The following is a 21,611-nucleotide window of genomic DNA, read 5'->3' on the forward strand; positions in this document are numbered from 1 at the left end:
ACCTGTCACCTTCTTTATAAAAATGGGGACCATACCATCTTCCTATGCGATTCACACCGCTGTGCAACGAATCTCAGAGACCCAATGGCAGCACGAAACAAGGCGACCTCGACAAAGCATGCACGCGAAACCGCTAATGTTAGCACAGGCGCTCAAAAATGTTCACGTCCTCCCCTTGAATTCAACAACAAGTTAGCTTTTCATGGGTGCTGGGACAGCAAAACAGGATGGGAAGGGAATGGAACACTGTTTCAAATCTTACACTGAAGAGGGCAGAGAGTACAGAGGCAGGCTCCCGGCACCCCAGGCTCTGCTCACTGGGCCCTGGGTGCAGAGAATCCAGGTGGGGGAAGGGGGGGAGGGCTGCTTAAGGCAGCGTAGCCCTGCACTCTGACAGTCCCTAGGACACCACTCGAGCTTCCCCAGTGAGTTAATAAATACTTCTTTCCCTTAAATTTATGCACACTCTCCAGAAGTCAAAAGCATCCTACAACTTAAGAATTCTAGATTTCCAGGAGTTACAGTTTCTTTCCACACTAATTCTTTTTCTAAATTGTGCTTTAAAAAAACCCTGTAACATAAAATCACAACCATTCCTTAGCTCCGGAGCATGAGGTCATTCCCATTGTTGTGCAGCCAATCTCTGGGCCTCTCCTCCTGCAAAACTGAACATTAAACAGCTCACTACTTCCCCCTGCTGGAGGCTCCAGGAAACCACTCAACTTTCTATGAATGTGACTACTCTGGAGACCTCATGGAAGTGGAATTGTAAAGTTTTTGTCTTTTTGTGCCTGGCTAACTTTATTTAGCATCATGTCCTAAAGGTGCATCCTTGTAACATGTGTCAGAATCTCCTAGCTTTTCAGGACTGAATAATATTCCATCGCATGTACAGACCACATTCTGTTTACCCACTGATCTGCTGACGGACACTTGGATTACTTTCACCTCTCGACTATGGTGGACAACAACACTGCTAGGACCACAGTGTGAGCACCACTTTTTATTCATTCAAAAAGTGTTTGCCAAGTGCAACATGCCAAGCTCTGAGGACCACATGAAAGTCAGTGACACGTATAGCATCGCCCTCAGGAAGCTCAGCAGAGCCGGCATGAGACATGCTCTGAGTGGGCGGGGAGTGCAGGGTGCCTCCCAGGAGCAGGGACACTGAGGTGAGGTCTGAACGAGGAATTCAGAGTGAGTGTGTGTGTGTGTGTGTGTGTGTGTGTGTTGGGGTGGCAGGGATGGGGAGTGATGTGGTCAGGGCCAAAAGAACAGGGCCAAGACCCTGAAAAAGGTTGGGGGGGGGGACCACAGAGAATGGCACCAGAGGCACTGCAGCCTGTTCTGACTAGCAGTTGTTTGAAAGGATATTTTGGGGTGGACAGCTGCCACCATGAGAAGATCTCAAGAATGTAGGGATTTACTTATCAAAGATTCCTGACTCCCATATTCACATATTCAAGAAACATTTACAGATAGCAATTCACTGGCCCTGTGGATCGAAAGATAAAGAACACTAAGGAGACCTGACTTCGCGTGTTGAAGTCACAATACAATACAACATACACACGATGGATCGTAGACTTGTACACCTGAAACCTACGAAACCCTGTGGGACTGGGGTAAGGTGGGTGACGGCGTGATGGCAAGTATGGACCCCGTGAAACTGAAGCCCCGATGGAAGCTATTCACTGGGGATGGGAGGCCTGTTCGCTAAGTTGGGGGAGACACGCACCAACCACAGGGAAGGCGCCCGCTCCCATGTGGGGTTCTCCGTAAGCTCAGTGCTGAGGGGTGACTGCCTTGGTGGGGGGGGGGTGCACCTTGTAGGAAGCAGTAACAGAACGATGAGGGCCAAGAGGGGTCACCTGCAAGGTGTTCTTGAACACCTGTACAGTGTTCAAGACACTGTACGCACTACGTGTGGCTGGACGGTACACCGCCAAACGTTCTCAGATGTGTCAAAACCAAAACACACCCACCCTCAGAGCAGGAGACAAGCCGGTTATGAGAACTGCAAAGAAAAGAAGCCACTGCCACTCAGCAAAGCGCCACACCAAAGACGTGACACGATTTTTCACCTAATGCCCACTACCCTGTGAGTCAGCTCCAACTGGCCCGAATCTGGAGCACTGACAACTCCCGGCACTGGAGAGAGGATGGGGAGCAAAAGAAACCCCTCTTCTCCGCTAGTGGGAACGAAAAATGGGACAGCCACTATGGAAAATAGTTTGGTGAGTTCCTAATTTAAAACACCCCCCCACACACACCCATATATATGTATGGGATACATGTTATTTTACTCTAGACATACTCTCATGTCCTGAGATACTAAGGAACTTGCACGTGGTAGTTCCTTTCCACAGCCAGTAGGTGGCAGGTCACAATCCAAATGCATACCTGAGTGAGTCCAATTTTAACGAGCTATAAGGCAAAGAAACATGGCAGATAATTACATTACACTTAATATCTCTATGTTCATGGTTCTGGTACACTAAGCAGCAAGGTATAATTATCATTTAAACAGACCTTTCTCGTTTGTAATTACAAAGAAGCCAGTAATAAGCCAAAAAAGAAGGGGCTAATTTGGCAACACAGACAGCGATAGCCCTGGCTACTCTATGATTTTTAAACCTAAGTCTGTATACCATTAAAAGATAGTTTCATTTTAAAGAAACAAACATACATCCAGCACCACCCTATGACAGGCACCAAAATAAAGAAAAATTATACACTATCAAAAGGCAGATCAGAAAGCCAATTATTCGAGTGCCCAGATAAAGCCTGCCAGCAGGATTGGCCCCATAGGAGACACACCAGGGGAACTGACCCTCCCAGCCCCTAGGCACCTTCAGACGGCTCTCACTGCGTCCACCTTACAGCAGTGTGCCTGGTTCATGCCCTGAGAGCCAGTGAGCCTACGTACAGCCTCCTGGGCCTGGAAGACAGGCCCTTCCTACCAGAACTGGGGAATAAATGCAGGAAGTTAAAGACTGTGACCTTTGGAAACTGAATTGTCGACACCTGGGAGCTTGTTAGGAAAGCACAATTTCCAGTCCCCCTTTGGCCGTGGCGGGCGTAAGAACATGCGTTTTACACGAGCCCCCACGTGACTATCATGCACATTCGGGCTGCAGAAGCCCTGGCCCAGCAGTGCCCTGCAACAGAACTGTGTGCCATGGTGATGACATTCTGACAAAGGACTTGTTGCATGTGTAGAGTATCACAAACGTGGTAACCGAATGTGCTCTTGCCTGGTACCGCTAGCACAACCCGTGCCTGCTCCGCACCTGATGGAAACGGAGGGAGAAAACAGAACTCTCGGCGGCACCAGAACACACTCTCGCTAAGGGGAGAGCAGGCCAGAGGCAGGACAGGCAAAGGCCTGAGGATTTCCTGAGTCCGCCTCCCACCCCATGACAAGCCAAGCTGTGAAGAAGAAGGAAGATGCACCTCAACAAGCCCTACCGATGACTGTGGCTTAATGATAAAATAGAGTAGATGGAATTTAAGTAAGTTACATGAACACACAGTTAGGCTTTTCCTAAATGTTTTTCTCATGACCAAATTTAAAGAAAGAAAAAGTTCAGATGTTTGAAACAGCCTTATTTCCAAACTTGGGGGAAAAACTCATTCTTCGATCTAATGTCTTCTTTACCATTTTATATAAACTGTCCATAAAAAAAATGTGTAGGACCTGCCCCCTGCCCCACACCCCACTCTGCATTGTCTTTCTCTGTAACACGGGAAATTTCAGATACTGGAGAGACTTTTTTTTAATTCTAAATTAAACAATGTTGAACTCATCTCAAAAAATTCCATTTCTACCTAGTGACATAAACTGTGGACAGAACTGTACGCAATCTTAAAGCATAAAAAGGTATCTAGTATTTCCTCTTTGTGGGATTTGTAATTATCAGGAAATGAGCAAAGGCCACACACAGTAAACAGACACAATCCACTAGGTGGCGCACCAACGCAGAAATAAAAAGGGAGAGACTCCTGTTTCAAGTTTAAAATTTCAACTGTAACTTCCAGGAAACTAGAAACAGACTTTAATAATCACAATAAAATCCCACTATTATAACTTTTATAAGAGGCAAGCTAAATCTGCAAATAGCTGGAGAGGAGGAGGATGACCAAAAAGGAAACAGTACACTTTTAGTTATCGTTCATTAACATCAAATAAAAACACAAAAGTACATTGCAATCAGTCAACACCCGGCCATGCTCCCCTGCTCTGGGCACTGTGGGACATCCAAAGGCGTTTAAACCATCTGGCAAGTGGAAGATGACACTCTCGAACTGCTGGGTCTAATTACAGGTATGAGGGAACATAATTTTCCAGGAAAAAGAGTTGCAGGAGTCCAAGTTTTGTGTAGAAAGTCCAATATTTTGTGTAGAAACGCAACAAACGCCATCTGTCCATTCATTGGTCCATTCAGTAAATCCTTAAGCCCCTCATTCGTGCCAGGCTCTGTACTGAGCACAGGAGCGTGAATGGTGAGGATAAAAATGTAGCCCTGCCTTCCTGAGACTCACATGCTACTGACAAGGGTCAGCAGTACCCCAAGGAGCCAGCCAACAACTGCAAGGGAAAACACTGTGAAGGGAAAACACAGCAAGGTCTAGAGCAGGAGGAACTGATCGGCGAAGGCTTTCCTTCTGCGTGACTCTGGGGAAGGAGGGTATGTAGCCCACAGAGCTGGGTGCAGAGTGACACACAGACGGGGGACAGAGCTGGGTGCAGAGTGGGACACAGATGGCGAAGCCTGGGCCTCAGTCAGGAAGGGTCTTGGGCTCATCTATGAGTAAAATAAGTAAAACGTCTGAGGTAGGACAAGTGGATTTATATTTTTACCTAACTGAGTCCAAATGCCTCATTTTACTCAGAAGCAGGAAAGAAGTGTAAGCCTGGCTGGACAGCCCCAGCAGGACACAGGCGCTGGGAAGGAGGGGGAAAGGAGGCCTGGCCCTGGGTGCCTTCCATTCGCAGGGATGGCTTTCGCAGGGCGGCGGAGGCAGGTGGCCCATCCCAGGGTTTAAGCACCAGTCAGTCAAGTGCTCCTTTTCCTGAGAAATGGATGCCCACACCAGAAAACGTCCCAGGACCAAGGGAACAAATGGCACCATCCAGTGTCTGTCTGAAGAAGAGCCATCGCAACAATGGAAACCTGCCCTTGGAAGGAAAATTCAGCTAAGAACTTCTACTGCCTTTGCCAAGAAGACTCGGGCCAGGATTTTGCCTCCCTTTGCGGGTTGGGGCTGAGGAGGGAGCAGGGGACAGTCACACAACACACTAAGGTCCCCAATTGCTCTAGTGGTCAGTGGTTCAAGCCCCAGGTTTGTCACTAGCTGGCATATGACCCCCCAAGTTCTCCGAGCATCACGAGTGATAGATAACACGCACCTCACAGATTGGGCAAGAATTGCATGTGAAAATTTTTATTAACAGTAAAGGTACCATACAAATGAGATGTATTTCCTATATGAAATAAACCCCAACTCTAAAAACCAACAATGTGCCCCTGGCCGGTGCGACTCGGTTGGTTGGAGCACTGTCCTGTACACCAGAAAGTTGGGGGTCTGATTCCCCGTCAGGGCACAGGTATGGGAGGCAACCTATCAATGTTTCTTTCTTTCCTTTCTTCTTTCTCCTTCTCTCCTTCTCTCTCTGTCCCCCCAACCCTCTCTTCCTCTCTCACTAAAATCAATAAACACAGCTTTAAAAATTTAAAAATAAGGAAACAAAAAATAAAATGGACAATGTGACACAAGTTTAATAAAAGACCTTACAAATAGATTGCGTGCAGGCACTCAATACTTAATTATCTCCTGTGCACCAGGCTCTGCAAACAAAGGCCTATTGGCATAGAACACAGTCCCCACCCTCAAGGATGCTTGTTTTTAGGACACAGAGAGGCTTGGAAAAGTAGAGAGAACAATGGCAACTAATGCTTATTGAGCTAGGGTGCCAGTCACTGATCGGGTAATGTCTACTAACCCCACGCCTTCCCAAATCCTGAGCTGGAGGAATATCATTAATTCCTCTTCGGGACTTTGAACCCATGAGGGCGGTTTATCATAACTTTGAAGTTTTCTCTGACAGGAAAGACTGAATGGTTTGGAATTGAAATAGTCAACAGCGCAGAAACGCAACGAACGCCATCTGTCCCAAAGGTGGAATCCAGAGAAATAACATCCAAAACCTAGACAGAAATGCTTTATGGTCGGAAGGCATTTCAGTTATACAGCCTTTCTCAATCCTAAAAACAGAATGCACTTTGAAGTTTACTTTATCCACATTTTCTTGTACTGATCCAACTGCTGACCTGGGAGGAAGTCCACACTCAGGATTTTCCAGTGGCCTCGTTATCAGTCACCTCCCTGGGCGGAAACAGGCGCAAACAGCCCTCCTCCGGTGCTCCCCACCTATACCCTCTTTTGCTCTCCCACGCCAGCATCTGGCGTAACTACTCCAGGATGGCAAAAGAACAGGCAAGAAACTCCAGGAGTTCTGAACCAAGGGCCAGCTACATTTTCTTAAAGGGCCACACAGTCTCTATATCTTAGCATTTTATAAATACTTATATACCCACTTAGAGTGTAACCATTTTAAAATGTAAGAATAACTTCTAGGTAGTGGGCAGAAAAACAAACAAAAACCAAACCAAACAGACAGCTTGTCTATAACTTTGCCAATCCCTAGTTTAAACTTATGCCAAATTTAGTGACAGATGGCTAACATGCAGATTGGTGTCTGTTCACCAAGACATGGTCTCTACCTGCAAGGGGCACACGCACTTTTTGATTTTTGCTGTCCTTTCTCGGTTTTCACTTTTTTCCTCAACAAGCCTTAGGACTGGATACCAACGAGCCTTGGTATCCAGTCACTATTTGGGGATAATCCTGTTTCATTCGCCTGTTTCTTTCTTTTTCCTTTTTAAATGAATTACAGGTAAGTCTTAGTGGGTACGCGACCCAAAAGCTAGGTCAGTTCAAAGTGAACTACACTCGGTTCTGGCAGCAATGGAATGTCCCTGGTTATATTTTACCTGATCAAAAATCTGAACTTGTTCACAATTTCCAATCACATTCTGAGAAGGAAGCTGGCCTGAGATCAAAATCTTGCTTCGGGCTTTCCTCAAAGTGGACAATTAACTACTTGTGTGAGTATCACCAACCCTTGTGTCCGGCAAGGCTCTGTGGGAAGAGACGTGATGGACCCAGAAGCAAAACCCTTCCTCATCTCCAGCTGGAAGCTGCCTGCCAGCCCTCGAGTCCTCACAAAAGGACCGTGAGGACACGGCACCCGTGGCCCAAGGCACACCCTGCTGCAGAAGAAAATTCCTACGGAAAGCTGTGAACCCTGGAAGTTTCCAATACCTGCCATGAAGTCCGATTTAGAATCTGACCAAAATTAAATATCTGGCATTTGTCCTGGCTGAGGTCAGAACCAAGAATCACCATTTCCAACAGAGTCAGCCTGAGCAGACTGTCCACAGAAGCCTATCTAATGCATCAATTCTGAGCCCTGGGGGAGAAAGCATGTGGTGCGGTGATAAGGTGGTGGGGTGAGGAACCGACAAGGGCACCCTCGGTAGGATTCCCGGGAGGAATGGGGAAGAAATGATGTTTGGAGATTGCCTGGCTCTTTCTACCCGTTGGGCTGGGTGGGGGCTCTGGTATTCAAAGGCTTCCTCCCCCACCCATCCCAAGGCAAATGCCCGGCATTCCATAATGGCTTGCTCCATCACCTAAACGCTCTGGCTCCAAAACTGCTTCTCCGTTTTTAGCCAGAATCAAAATTCTCCTCTGCCAATGTGTTGGGAACAAGAAAAATAGTCTCAGCCTCAAGGAGCCTGCGTCCCTAGCAAACAACCTGTAAGTTGACTGCAATCTGTTTAGTTTCAGAATTTTCCTCTCAGTTGAGTTAGACCCCATCCTGTTCCCGCTCGCAGGCTCTGTGAGCCAATAGCTAACCGCCACATCTGCTTCTGTGCAACGCTTGCTTGCTTGCCTCTATATAAGGACTTAGCTGTAAGCACTGGGTGCGACTCTCGTTTGCAGCCCCAGCGGGCACTGTGTCTCTGGACACTTTGACAGTTCGCCCCTGCGCAGGTTAAACTTGGCCAATAAAGTAACATCTTTGGAACCCTGAAAGTCTCCGACATTTGTTCTCGCGGTTGGTGGATGCAACACAATGCATATGGTCTCAGACACGTATCGGAAAAACACCTACGTGTTCTACGTCACACTAACGTAGGAGTATCTGGTAACCTAAACCTGTTGGAGGTATTTGATGTTTTAAAAGATGTACTTTGACCCTCAGGAAACGTGTGATGGAATTCTGACCTTTATCAGGGCAAGTTCCAAAACACAACCTATCTAAGATGCTCTTTCTAATTCCACAACCCATGTGGCTTTGCATACACGTTTTTCTTGCCAATTAATTTTTTTGCAGGAGGGTTGATAGAATAACAGTCATTTCTAACTAGAGACTGGACGTGAACAAAGTCAGCTTTCACCTCACATATTCTCAATATTTCTATAATAAAGTTGTGGTTTTAGCTAGTTGTCTATGTAATCTACTTCCCCATCAGGCTGTGTCCTGTTCACCTTAGAGCCTGTGGGGCCCCTACAGCAGTGAACACGCACAGAGAGGTCACTGAAGAAGACAAATGTCGCTTAACAACACCGATGCTGTCACTCATGGTTCTGGGGCAGGGAGCTGGGGTCAGGGTGGTCCCTTACACTCTCAAGGATGATGTGTCAACTCCTAGCATTATGTGAAGTGAAATAATCAGGAGGTAAAAGACAAATACCACATGACCTCACCTATAAGTGGAACCTAATCAACAAAACAAACAAGCGAGCAAAATGGAGACATGGAAATAAAGAAGAGACTGACAGTGACCTGAGGGGAGGGGGAGGGGGATGATGGGGGAAAGTGGGGGAGGGGGATAATGGGGGAAAGTGGGGGAAGGGGCATCAAGGAACAAGTATAAAAGGCCACATGGACAAAGCCAAAGGGGGTAGGATCAAGGGTGGGAGGCAGTGAGGGGAAAATGGGGACAGCTGTACTTGAACAACAATAAAAAATGTGAAAAAATGAATCAACAAACAAACAAATAAATTCCTAACAATCAACAGAGGGCCTGGGGCTTCTCCCCCCATTTCTCTGCCCACCTGACTCTGACAAGCAGAGGCTGGAGCAGCAGAAAGAACTTGCAGGATTCAAATGAGTCAAATGGACCTGGGCTGGTGTGACCCCAGGCAAGTTACTTAACATTGCTGAGCCTCAGTTTCCTCCCCTATAAAATCAGGTTTTAACGCCAACCCCCAACTGATTGAGAGTACTCAGTGAGAACTGTTCCAAGGGTCTAATGCTCCATCAGCCTCACCGCTTCATTAGAGACAGGTAACGTCTTAAGACACAGAGCCACACCAGCTACACCAGACTGTGGTCCTGGGCTCCCTCACAAGTAGGCATTTTACACAAATACCAGAAGTCTGCTAAACTCTTGGGAATGCAGCTGGAGGGAGCCTACCCAACACAACCCATAATATTTATAGAAAACAAGGACACAGTGCAGAGCTGTTTTGCGAGCTCCATAAACTCATATTTTAGATGTCAGTCCAATAATGCCAAATTCTTCAGGTTCCAACAGTCTCCAAGCTGCCTGCAAAGTGCTCTTTGGGGAGGCAAGGAACCCAGGAAGAAAGGGGAGAAAATACACACTCATGCTGACCACACGTCATGCTGACCACACGTCAGTCCCTTGGGGGGGTCACCTTCTCTTTTCTATTTGCCTTCCTTTATTTGCCTGGCCTAACAATGCAAAGAACCAGACCTGCCTGCCTTCAAGAATTCACAGTCCAGTCCTGGCAGGGTTGCTCAGTTGATTGGAGCATTGAACTCATACACCAAGGTTGCAGGTTCAGTCCCCAGTCAGGGTACATGCAAAAAGCAACCAATGGATGCATTAATGAATTGAACAACGCATCAGTGTTCTCTTTCTCTAAAATCAATTTTTTTAAAAAGTGGGAAAAAACCTCACCATCAAGCCTCCGACATGAAACTGCGCCCCTTCCCCATATGAGGCAGAATCCAGGCTTCACTGAACACACACTGCTCTTGTGAAAGGACAGACACGTGCACTGAAGTTCATGTCTGAGGACATTTTTTGTAGTTCACTGTTTCCAAGCATTTGTTTTCATGAAATTCATCCCGATCAAAAAGCTTATGTTGTGCCTTGGCTGGTGTGGCTCAGTGGACTGAATGCTGGCCTATGAAGCAAGGGGTCGCTGGTTCGATTCCCAGTCAGCACACATACCCTGGTTGCAGGCCAGTCCCCAGTAGGGGGCATGCCAGAAGCAACCACACATTGCTGTTTCTCTTCCTCTCTTTCTCCCTCCCTGAAAATAAACAAATAAATAAAAGCTTGTTGCTTCTCATGAAGATAATGGACAATCCATGTAGCACGCAACAAAAGTAGAGCCAATACACCTGAATTGGACCAAACGGAAGAGACTGAGAGACAAGACAGCACCCCAATTTTTATGACGCTGCACTGCATAAATCATTAGCTGAAATAGAAAGCCAAAAGAAGAAGTCTGGTGACTGTCTGGAATGATATGTCACTGCTGTTTGTGCAGGATAATTCACTGCTGCGATAGAATCCAGTCAGGCCAACACTTATATTTAATCGTCCAATCGCACTCAAAGACAACTCAGAACAACAACGCAGCTGTTACTGGGAGCCTACTGCTGAGCGCAAGGAGCTCTTTCCCCACAGCGACCGTGTGCTGGCCTTTGCTCCCCTCTATTAACAGGCCAGAGACAGTGTCCCAGGCAGTGCATCTGACTGCAAATACTCTGTGGTAATACACAGCAAGAGCATCACCAATTTGTCTTCTGGACAAAGTACATCCCAAACACAATACTTAGAAATTTAGCAACGCCGGAACTAATTTTTATTTTTAACCCAGCTCGGGTTCCCCACATTTCATAGGGGAAAGGCCCACAGAGAATCTTATCTTTACAAAGTGGGTGACTAGCCAATTTCTGAATGTGAGGAGGTTTTCGGGACTGAGGAGGGTGATGGCGCCATTTCTTGGCCTTTCTCAATTCCTTAACTTTTGTGGAACACTGGTTCATGCCAGACCTTGACTTACGCTGTTTAAAAAATGTTAAAGGATATCATTAAACAGAGATACAGGCTGTACTTCACAAAGACACACAGCAGCACCACGTGTCCCTCCTTCAAGCTGTCACACTGCGAGCCGCAATAGACAGACCGGTCAGACACATATATTTAAAACCAACCATTTTTGTCGAAGGAGTGAATTAGGTCAATGCCCTTAAGAAACTCCCTTTCAGCTCCATTTTCCACTGTGTGCACAGTGAAGCCCTTTGTCCATTGTGTTAGTCACTGTAAACTGTTTGGACATCCATTGTGAGCCCTGGCTGACTGGGTAAGTCCGGCTAAAAAGAGATAAAACAGGATTCTGTCAATATCTCTCTCGCACATTTAAATTGAAGAAAGCCTCGCAAAGCTTTCTCTCACTCGCTCTGATAAACCAGGGGCTGAAATGAACTGACTGATCGTGCTTATCTTGGAGCTCAGAATATTTGCTTTCCTTATTGCTTTAAGTTTCTCTACAAGGCACCTTCAGAAATAATGCCACAGACACAAGCCTAAAAGAAAACCTGAACCAATAAATCACTCAGCCAGCCTGTGTCTAGCTAACCACTTCCCCAAAGCTGTAACAGTAAGGTCTCTAAAAAGTAAAAGCAGCAGGAGTTATAGGGAAAATTACTTGAATGAAAGAAGATTCACAGATATTCTAAAGTAAGGAAAATTCCGTTCTTTCTGCATGTGTGTGCCATCACTACAGGGAAATGTTGGCCAAAATTGATTCAAGATTTTTAAATGTCTCAAGAGCAATATATTACAGCTCACGTTTCATAATATAAGTTAGAAATAGGACAGCCACTATTGCCAAATGTTTTGGTCGACTAGAGTATGCTGAAGCACAAAACAGGATAAAAATCTAATCCCTCCATCTCATTTGTCAAAACACGAAGACGCAGAGAGGAAAGGGAATGTCCTCTTTAGCTCATCTATAAAGCACATCTTTGTATCACCTTTTACTTACTTTATTAAGAACACATCAGAATGACTTCAGAAAGACAAGTTTCTGAAGTTACACTTCACGAAGTTACACATGTTAAGTTTTATGAAGTTACACATCAAAGCAGCAGGTCTTAGAATTAAGTCACCTTTCAGTTTCTGCATTGATTTGTAGGCTTGCAAGTGATAATTTCCCAAGGGTATTAATAGAGAAAAGTGTCTCGAATCACAGAGCAGTAGATGAAGAAACTGAGAAACAGTGCCTTGTGTCAATGCAAGAAACATCCACACCTGTAAAAATTCCGTGAGTTTATTTGAGCCAAACTGGCAATTGGGGGGAAGTAAACTCTCAAAAGACTGAGAAAATGCTCCGGGAAATGGCCGTTTTACCATTGATTCTTACACATCAGAATCAAAGGGGGAGACCTAATGGGACTACGTGAAATCCACTGTGACAGATTAGGGACGGAGGAGAAAGAAAAGCAAGGAAATCTCTGGGACTGGATAAAAAGTAAAATGAAGAGACACACACTTCTACATTTGTGGGTACAGGACAGGTAACAGTCAACAATTAGGGTCTGTGGTCTCTGCCTTCGTTGTGCTTTAAGGGGTCTGGACAAACAGGAAATCACTCTGATGCTCCAAAGGCACATTCTCAGGTTTGTGACTACAGGATGCAGCAAGACAGCAGGCTCAGTTAGGCAAAGACTGACCTTTGTTAGGGGAATGCCCGCCTAGGACGTGACTGCCCACCACGTCCACCCGGTGTGGTTGCTGGTATCTTGCTGTGTATAACGCACACATTTTTGCCCAAATGTTGAGGGAAAATAAGGGCATGCATTATCCGTGGGTAGTACTAATTCTGCATCTACATGAATGTTTTTAGTTCTTTTAAAAACATGAGAAGGTTTATGCATTAAAAATATAACTCTAAAAAGCAAGAGCAGTATCCATATGCAAAATAATACCCCGGAGTATGATAATTGGCTGTCTCTAAATATAAATCAATAAATAATTGAATTGAAAACCTAAAATGAAAGGCTTGGCCCCCTCCTCCGAAAGTTTGGGCTAAAAACCTGGGTGCGCATTACACACAGCAAAAGCAGTGCTCTCGGCCTCTGAGTGTGTAAGGCCGCCATGTGGGCCTATCCGGGGCTTGTCAGGGTTAGCATGTGGCCCTGTCTACACCCACACTTCTGTGACAGGTATGTCTTACGGCGGCATCCACACTCCGACAGGCGACCATAAAGTAGGAGGACCGACTCTGAACACGCCCTGCAGAAAGCAGTCTCACAGCTGCAGAGGCACCATGGTCGTCTCGTGGTCTTCAGTCGTAATCATGATATGATGAAGTATAACGGCTGCCCGCCGAGGTCACCACTGCAACCCCAAGAGGTGTCTATGAAGCTTTGCCGGGACCTCCAGGCTCCCTACCCTATCAGCCGCCTTGGGCTACTAAAGGCTGCGAAGGCACAAGGGGGCTTTGTAGGGGCCTGTTTCTGGGTGGTAGCAGCTCTCTAACTTCCTATGGGGCCAACCTGAAAGCCAGTGGTGGGGTCTGGGGTTTGCATCCCTCCAGCCTCCCTATTGTTCTGCAGCCACCTAATTCTCCCTATTAAATCACCTACTCCTTGAAATGAAAGTCGTCAGTTTACTTCATGGAACCCTCACTGATGGGGCAGGGAATGTCCATTTACAGCTAAACATGAGAAAAGTAAATTGCCTAAGGCCAGGGAAGTTCTGGGTAAGACAAAAGAATTCAAACCCAGGTCTTTCTGACTTCAAAGTTACAAAGACAGGTCCACGCCATGGCCCACCAATTCTGCTCCTAGGAATTTACACAAGAGGAACACATGCAACAGTCCACAAAACAAGGGGTAGGTGATTTTCATAGCAGCTTTATTCACAGTAGAAAAAAAAACTGACAATAACCCAAATATCTATCGACAAAAGAATGGCCAAACTGTGGCAAATTCCTATCAGTGGAATACGACGCAGCAATAGAAAAGAACTAGAGAATCACATAACGACACAGACGAATCTGACCAAGTTCATCGTGAGCAAAAGAAGCGGACACAAAAATCTTGATTTTATTTATATGGATCCTCTCAAGGCCAAGCTGAACCACTCCCCGGTGAAAGAAGTCAGAAGAGGGGTTCCCTTGCCAGTGGGGTAGTAACAGTCGGGAAAGTGGCCACAGAGAACCTTCTCGAGTGGTGGCAAGTTCTCTTTTTTTGATCTGGGTGGTAATCACACAGGTGAATGCACTCACACACAAGCTCACCTACCTCTGGGACTAGACAATAGTTTTGGCTGTGCAACTTTATAGATGCATTAAACGTCACCGAATTGTGGGCTTTCAAATGGTTGGTTTTATGTGTCATGTATTTTATCACAATAAAAAAAATTACTAAGCATTCAACTTGAAATTTGTGCATTTTTACTATATGAAAATTATATGTCAAGGAAACGCCATAAAAATAATAATAATATATTACAAGCTTCAGGATGAGTCGACAGGCTTGGGAGGCCCAACTCTGGATACCACTGTTTCTATGGGAAAAGTTTTCCAAGTTTCTGACAACATTTTTTCAGCTCTGCTCTTTGGTAAATCGAGTCAATTTACCTGCCTCTTCTTGAGTCTTGAGTCAAGACATCTGCAAATTGCACACTTCAGCAGTATCAGCAGACTAAATATTTCTCCCAGATCTTTGATTGGAATTCAAATTTAGGTTCTGCTAGAAAGAGAGCCACCGATAATCAAAATGCACTCAGAGCCTCTTCACTTCAGTGTGTCGCCACTCGCCTGTTTTTCGGCTCTAAGAATAACACCAGAGGGAAAGCACAAATGTTTCCAGTTCCATTTCTGGAAAATTTCAATGGGTGTCTCAGATGCCACAAATCACTCTCCCCTCTCAAAACTCACCCAGACACTAAACAGACCAGCCTGAGGTAGGCGAAGTGCTCCGCCTGAAGTTGGGCTGAAAAACTCAGTGGTGCCTGCAGGGCTGCTGAAACGCGGATGACAGCGCCTGGTGTCACAACACTGAACAGCAGGCTCGTCTTCGGCGTACTTGCGAAAGCATTCGCCAGAAAGGGCTCCCAGCCAGTCAGCAGGCCTGCCCTGCCTTCCCCCGTCATGCCGCAGCCATGTGGTCCCTGGGAGAGAAGCCCACGGGAAAGGAAGGGAGTGCCGGGGTCCCCCCAAATGCAACTTTTCCTGGGAAGGGCGGAGGGGAAGAGGAAGGAGAAAACGATGCTAGTGAAGCTATGCAAGATGGCTTGGGTTGCTGGCTTGGGCTGCAGAGGAAGGAAGAGAATCCAGCACGCCCTGTGCTGGTACATTATTTAAGACGCAACTGAATAATAGATCTTTCCATCACTTCATGAGCTAAACAACTATAGCCGCTCGGGTTCTCAGTTCACCTGTGAGACAAATGCCTTCCAGAGAGCATCCACTGGATCTCTTTTTTAAATGAAAAAAAATAAAATAAGGAAATACGAAAGTTGTATACAGAGCATGGAAGCACTTTATATGACAAGAATCAACAGAAATTATTTAGAATGTTCTCTAGGCTTTACAGCCAAACCCTTAGAACCTCAGAAACTTCAGTGCTGCAAGAGACTTCAGAGACCATCGACTATAACAACTCACTTCCCTGCGAAGAAACTGAGAACTAGAACTGTGTGCTTCGGCTAAAGTCACCCAGCTAATTAGAAGGAGAGCGGATATGCCACTACAGAAATGGTCTGTATGTAAGTTTACACTACTTTTCCTGACAAATTTCATCTGCTCACTATAGAGACATCAGGAATCCACGCTTCTAACTTCTGGATGCATCTTCAATTCTGATTAGTTCGTGGAGCAAGTCTTCCCCAATCAGTCATTGGGACGCAGCACATAGTTGTGCCGTCTTCTGGGGTTACCAAGATGACTCACGCCAGGGAGGGGTTCCCTGCTGCCTGGAAGTGACTGGCTGTCCCAGACGTGCTACGGGCTCCAATAAACACTAGCATGTGCACCCTAACCACTCACAGGCAAGAAGGCAGTTGAGTCAGTCTGAGGGAGGAAGTTAGCTGAGAGACGAACGGGCTTCTCCAAATGAGCTCACCAGCAAGTTCCTTCCAAAGAACCGTTCTTTTCAAAAACAGAAATGGTTAGTTTTGCTAAATTGATTCCCTCATAGAAGTTCATTCTGCTTTGCCAGATGTATTTGGCAACAGTCTTCCCAAGACTAGGAATGGGCTGCTGGTTTCTCGTAGCACCCATTCCCCCTGCTCCCCACTGTCAAGTTCCATCCCCTGGGGACGCACTGCTCTGGAAGGCAGAAAAGACACCCCACGACCTAGCACTGGGAAGGCTTCCTTTCAGACTGTAGCAACCAATGGCTCTCTGTGACTGAAAACATAAGGCTACATTTGGAACTTCACTGCCTCCCGGGAAGCACCAAAGTCCAAAGTCCTCGAAGCTACACATCCTAGAAGAGTTTATTAATTGCTACTGAGGACCAGAAAGCATTATTTCCCCTGTTCACCTTCAACTGAAGTAACACAATCTCAAGGGTCTGCTATGTTCTCATCTCCATCAAAGCTTTCTTTATTACAATGGTGCAGCTTTAACTGGCTTTTAAATCATTATCTCTTCATTACAGCTTAATAACTGTTACCTACCAACAACGACCATCCCACTAATTCTCTCCCACAATGCATTATGTCTATTCCCTCCAAACGCCTCTGACTTGTGACTAATGATATTGTCATTAACTATAAACATGTAACTACAGTATGTATTTAGTCCTGTGCTTATTATGCAGGGTACCTATCAGATGAGGCACATTATAATTAAAGTTTACAAAGATGATGCCATTTTGTCTTGCAAACACAATGTTCATGTTTCAGATGGATGATTAAAGTCCACAATAGAAATAATTACCATATTAATTCATTCTAAATCCACATTTACCTATGCACATAGGGAAAGTTTAGTGAACATTTGTATTCAAGGATGTGCATGAAATCTTTGTCCTGATTTATGGTGCAATTTAATTTTTTTTGGTCTGTCCAGCTCCCTAAAACACAAACATGGAGTTTACTCATGAGAATCTACAGAGTGTGCTGTCTCCACCGGTACCATTCCTGCAACCCCGAATCCTTGCCGCCCCAACACACACACGCATACAGTGTTGGGGGAAAAGAAACATAAATAGAAACTATAACCCATGAGCATCATAATTAGCTAAATATTAGTCTGATGGTTAACGGAGCACGCTCTACTCTGCAACTTACAACGCTGTGTGAGTGATGAAGGAAAGTTTCATTCTGTTTTTAAGGTTAAAGACCTGATTTAACTTTAACCATCTGGCAGAGGCTTTAAACAAATATCTGTCCTGATTAAAAATGACTAAAGTACAAGTTACTAACGGAAGGCTTAGGATTTGGTGTCCATGCACAGACACGGTCAGCGATTGGGTGGCAAAACCAGTATTTCTATCCTAGTTATATTTACATAGGTGAACTTCACATCACTCATTTTTCTAGGTCAAGGCAGGGTTACTTCTTTCCTATCTCAAGGCTTCTAATTCCTACGACAATCCTGGGTAAAACTACTTCACAGACCACTGTGAGCTGCCTTCTGCAGTAAAACACGTTTGCACGTGAGGCTGTCTGGTCCTCTCCATTCTGGAGTGTTGATGGAGGGCGAGTGAGATGCCCTTGATAACAGAGTGATGACTGTCAACAGTGCCCTTTTCATCCTCTCCTGCAAATGTCATTCCAGCAGACCTTCAGCATTGCACAATGGCTCGTGGGAAGCGGAGAAAGGAATGAGAACCCAGCATTAAACAGCTTCACAAAGTCTGCAGCACCACTGGGAGAGCTCGGCGGACAACAGCAAGATGCAGGTGAAGACATAAAGTCCATCAAATTCAACTGCCCTGGCCCTCTGGCCCATTCATTCTGTGCCTAACTTTGCTGATGGTGAGACCCCGGTTTACCTAGCTCTCCATAACCAAACCGTTACCCCATATTTTAAGCAGTATTTCCCAAGTCTCATATTTGCAGGGCTGCCTTCACAATTTTTGACCTATTCTCAAACCACTCATACTGCTAAATGATTGTTTTTTAAAAATTCAACTGTTTTACTTAGTGCTTATTTTTGTCTCATTCTAAGTAACCTATCCATGCAATGAGTTAGGTGGCTAGCTTTACTCTTAAAGTACAATAGTCATGTACAGTAATTGAAAAATAGGATCTCTCCTTCTCTGCAGCACCTGTAAGTCTGGAAAACACTATTTGGGGGCCAGCAAGAGGCAGGGAAAATGCTTAATCAAATTCTTAGGTAGCCATGACTGGTGTGGCTCAATGGGCTGGGAGTCATCCTTCAGAGTGAAAGGTCACCAGTTCGACTCCCACTGAGAGCACATGCCTGGGTTGCAGGCCAGGTCCCTGGTTAAGGGCATGTAGGAGGCAACCAAATGGATGGACGTGTCTCTCGCACATCAAGGTTTCTATCCTTCTCTTTCTCCCTCTCTTCCTCTCTCTAAAAATAAATAAAATCTTTAAAACAATTCTTGGGTATTTTCTCAATGACAGTACTTAGTCTCTCTTCTGAGCTCACAGGTTATCAAGGCTGATGAAGCTTTGGATGCAATGGCTGGTTGGATGATGGAGGCACTGGTTATTTCTAAGCCAAAAGGAAACCAGCACCTTCACGTAGCAGGTCTGAGGGGCCCTCGCAGTCAGTCACCAAGTTCTATTCTGAGAAGAGCATTTCCTAATTCAGTTAAGAAAACGGGAGCAGGCACTTTCCAGCTCAGAACTCTGCCTCTCCTGTAATAATGTAAGCAGTGCACAGGCCTCACCACTGCTTTCCTGGGTAACCAGAACTAGGTCTGGCCAGTGCGGGTCAGTTGGTTGGAGCGCTGTCCCGCAACCAAAGGGTTGCAGGTTCGATTCCAGGTTGGGGCCTGCCTGTACAGGAGGCAGCCAATTGATGTTTCTCTCTGACATGGATGTTTCTCTCCCTTTTTCTTTCTCTAAAAGCAATGGAAAAAAAAATGTCCTCAGATGAGGACAATAAAGAAACTGGAACTAGGAATTGTCAGTATTGGATATTGGGATTGATAACTTTTCAAATGTCATCTGATAACTTTTTCACTGCTGTTACATGGGCTTTAAAAAAACATTTAATGAGAATACCACCTCAGATCCTCATAAATGTGCTTGCTATATAGGCATCTTCTAACATGGATCATCATAAAAATTCTTGTGGGGGTGAAGTAGGTGCTAAGCAACTTTAGGGAAGATTTCTTTTTTAACGCTGGAAAAGTTCATATAGTCATTGACATTTTTAACCCACAAATGGGTGCTAAATGGGACCTCAGTCTTTGTTTCTGACCCATAAGTACCTTTGGATTTAGGATCAAGAGAGAGAATCATTCTGCTCCCCCACCCCCACCCACCCAATTTGCTAAGGAAAATGTCTCTCAATACCAAGGCTGGCCAGCCCACGGCCTTTCTGACCAGCAGTTTCTGACCCCCCACCCATAACTGTTTAGGGTCTAATTAATCAATGAGGCCTTTTATAGGAAGTCAGCTTTCAACCTAGACAAATTAATCTGGGGCCACAACTCCTCACCAGGACTTCTTTTAGGGATTAGGCAAAAAAATTCTCTGATGGCTCACATTCTTGGTAGAAGTATGTTGAAAGTTTCAGCAGTGATTGCTAACCCTTCCTACCTCTTCACCCCACCCCAGGCACACCCACACCTCCCCACACCTCCCGCCACTCCCAAACCCAGTCTGCATGACTGTTTAAACCACCAGCACTCAGGACTATAGTGGCCCCGCCCCAGTTTCAAGAACATTATCTGCCTCCTACTAAGGAAATCTTCTGGAGAGAAAACCTTTGCAAACTCAATAGCCACTGGAGGAAGTTTATCACTCCTTTGCGTTCCAGGCACTTTGGCAGAAGCCAAATGACCCTCTGTCAATGTACAAAAAAACGAGATCAAAAGTTAAACAAATGTAGTCAGAAGTCCCAGCAAATGGAATTCCCCAGGGAGGGATGTAAAAATTCATTGGTCATACGCATACGAGTGCCTCAAAAATAGTAATATTCCCTGTGTGGGGTGGAGTGTTTACTAAGAAACTGGTGGATCATTAACACAACAGAGATGTCTATGACTGTCTTCTTATCCCTAAAGTTCCTGGGCCGGCATTCAAGGCCTTTCAAGAGAGTGTGAGTAATTCTCTTTTCCCTGGACACCCACCTGGCACCCCCTGCGTCCACCTCCAGATCCCACATCCCTAATCGGCCCAGGACCCAACACTTACACAGTTTTCTGTACTCGTTTTGGTTCATCTCAGTTGCTACCATTTCCTTAGCACCCACCCACCACATGCCAGGCACCCTGTATTATTTCATTCAGTCCTCACTCAGCCCTATGAAGTGGGGGCATTGTTTAGCCCCATTTTTTTATAGCGGCTTACACCATAAGGTATCTGTTCAAATGGCACCTTTTCTTCCCAGCAAGCAACCCCAGGGAGTGCATACAGGACGTGTGCAATGCACACTCCCTCTCTCAGCCACAGGCATTCCAGCAGAGCAGGCTGCTGAGTCTAAAGCAGAGCCCTCGATTTTCAGGTCTAACAGACTCTTCAAGGCACAAATTGAGCACCACTCACCCAGTAATCTCTCACAGTGAGGCCCACAGTGGGTGCTTATTTAAGTTATTAGAATGTATTAGCTGCCCACTCCTGAAAAAAAGTTGCAGGCAGTATTTCAAGAAAGAAAATTCCCCTTCATCAATCTCTGGCGTCTGCTCTGAAAGAACTCAAGGAACGCATCAAAAGCCACTGCTGTCTTAGCAAAGCAACCGCCCCTCATCTCCCCAAAGAGGGAAGCTCCAGCACCCTGTCCATACTTCTAATTGGTCTTGGTGCACGCTTCCCCAGCAGGACCAGGCAGAGGCGGCACCCTCTTACCATCCGCCGTCCTCACACTGAAGTGAAGCTGTTCATGAAAATTTACTGAATAATCAAATTCATTCTTAGGTGTGAGAGTAACTGGCACTTTGCTACAAACTGCAATTACTCTTACTAATTTCTCACTTAAAACATCTCCTTCCCAGGTGTGTATGTAGACTGTCTCTCCTGGGAGTGACCCTGACAAAGGCAGACCTGTTCTCCAAAGTGATTGTCAGGCCACCCAGCCCAGACCACCTACGGCCCTGCAGAACAGGGCCTCTCTCCCTCTCTGCTAGAAGTCCCCGGGGAGGAGATTGGGAGTGTGTGATCGCAGGGCAGTTTCTCTGGTGGGAAGAGTCTCTGCTGAGAACCACAGGGAAACCACAGCCATTACTCAGGGCAGAGAACTGCCAGGGAAGCAGTGCTGCCTTTGAACTGAAGCGAAAATAGAGGTGGGAGGCTGTGTTCCATTACTAAGCTCTGGAGCATTCACTCTCAAGTTTG

The 21,611-nt window shown here is 45.8% G+C and overlaps 1 protein-coding gene across 4 annotated transcripts in view; it reads right to left on the minus strand.

The window, feature by feature from the left end:
* The window catches only part of TJP2 (tight junction protein 2), a 115,432-nt gene that overhangs the window by 44,115 nt on the left and 49,706 nt on the right, over nucleotides 1–21,611 (minus strand). The window lies entirely within an intron of this gene.

This window comes from Sturnira hondurensis, unplaced genomic scaffold (genome assembly GCF_014824575.4).
Source record: "Sturnira hondurensis isolate 20B ecotype Veracruz unplaced genomic scaffold, ASM1482457v3 Scaffold0013515, whole genome shotgun sequence".
Lineage (NCBI taxonomy): Eukaryota > Metazoa > Chordata > Mammalia > Chiroptera > Phyllostomidae > Sturnira > Sturnira hondurensis.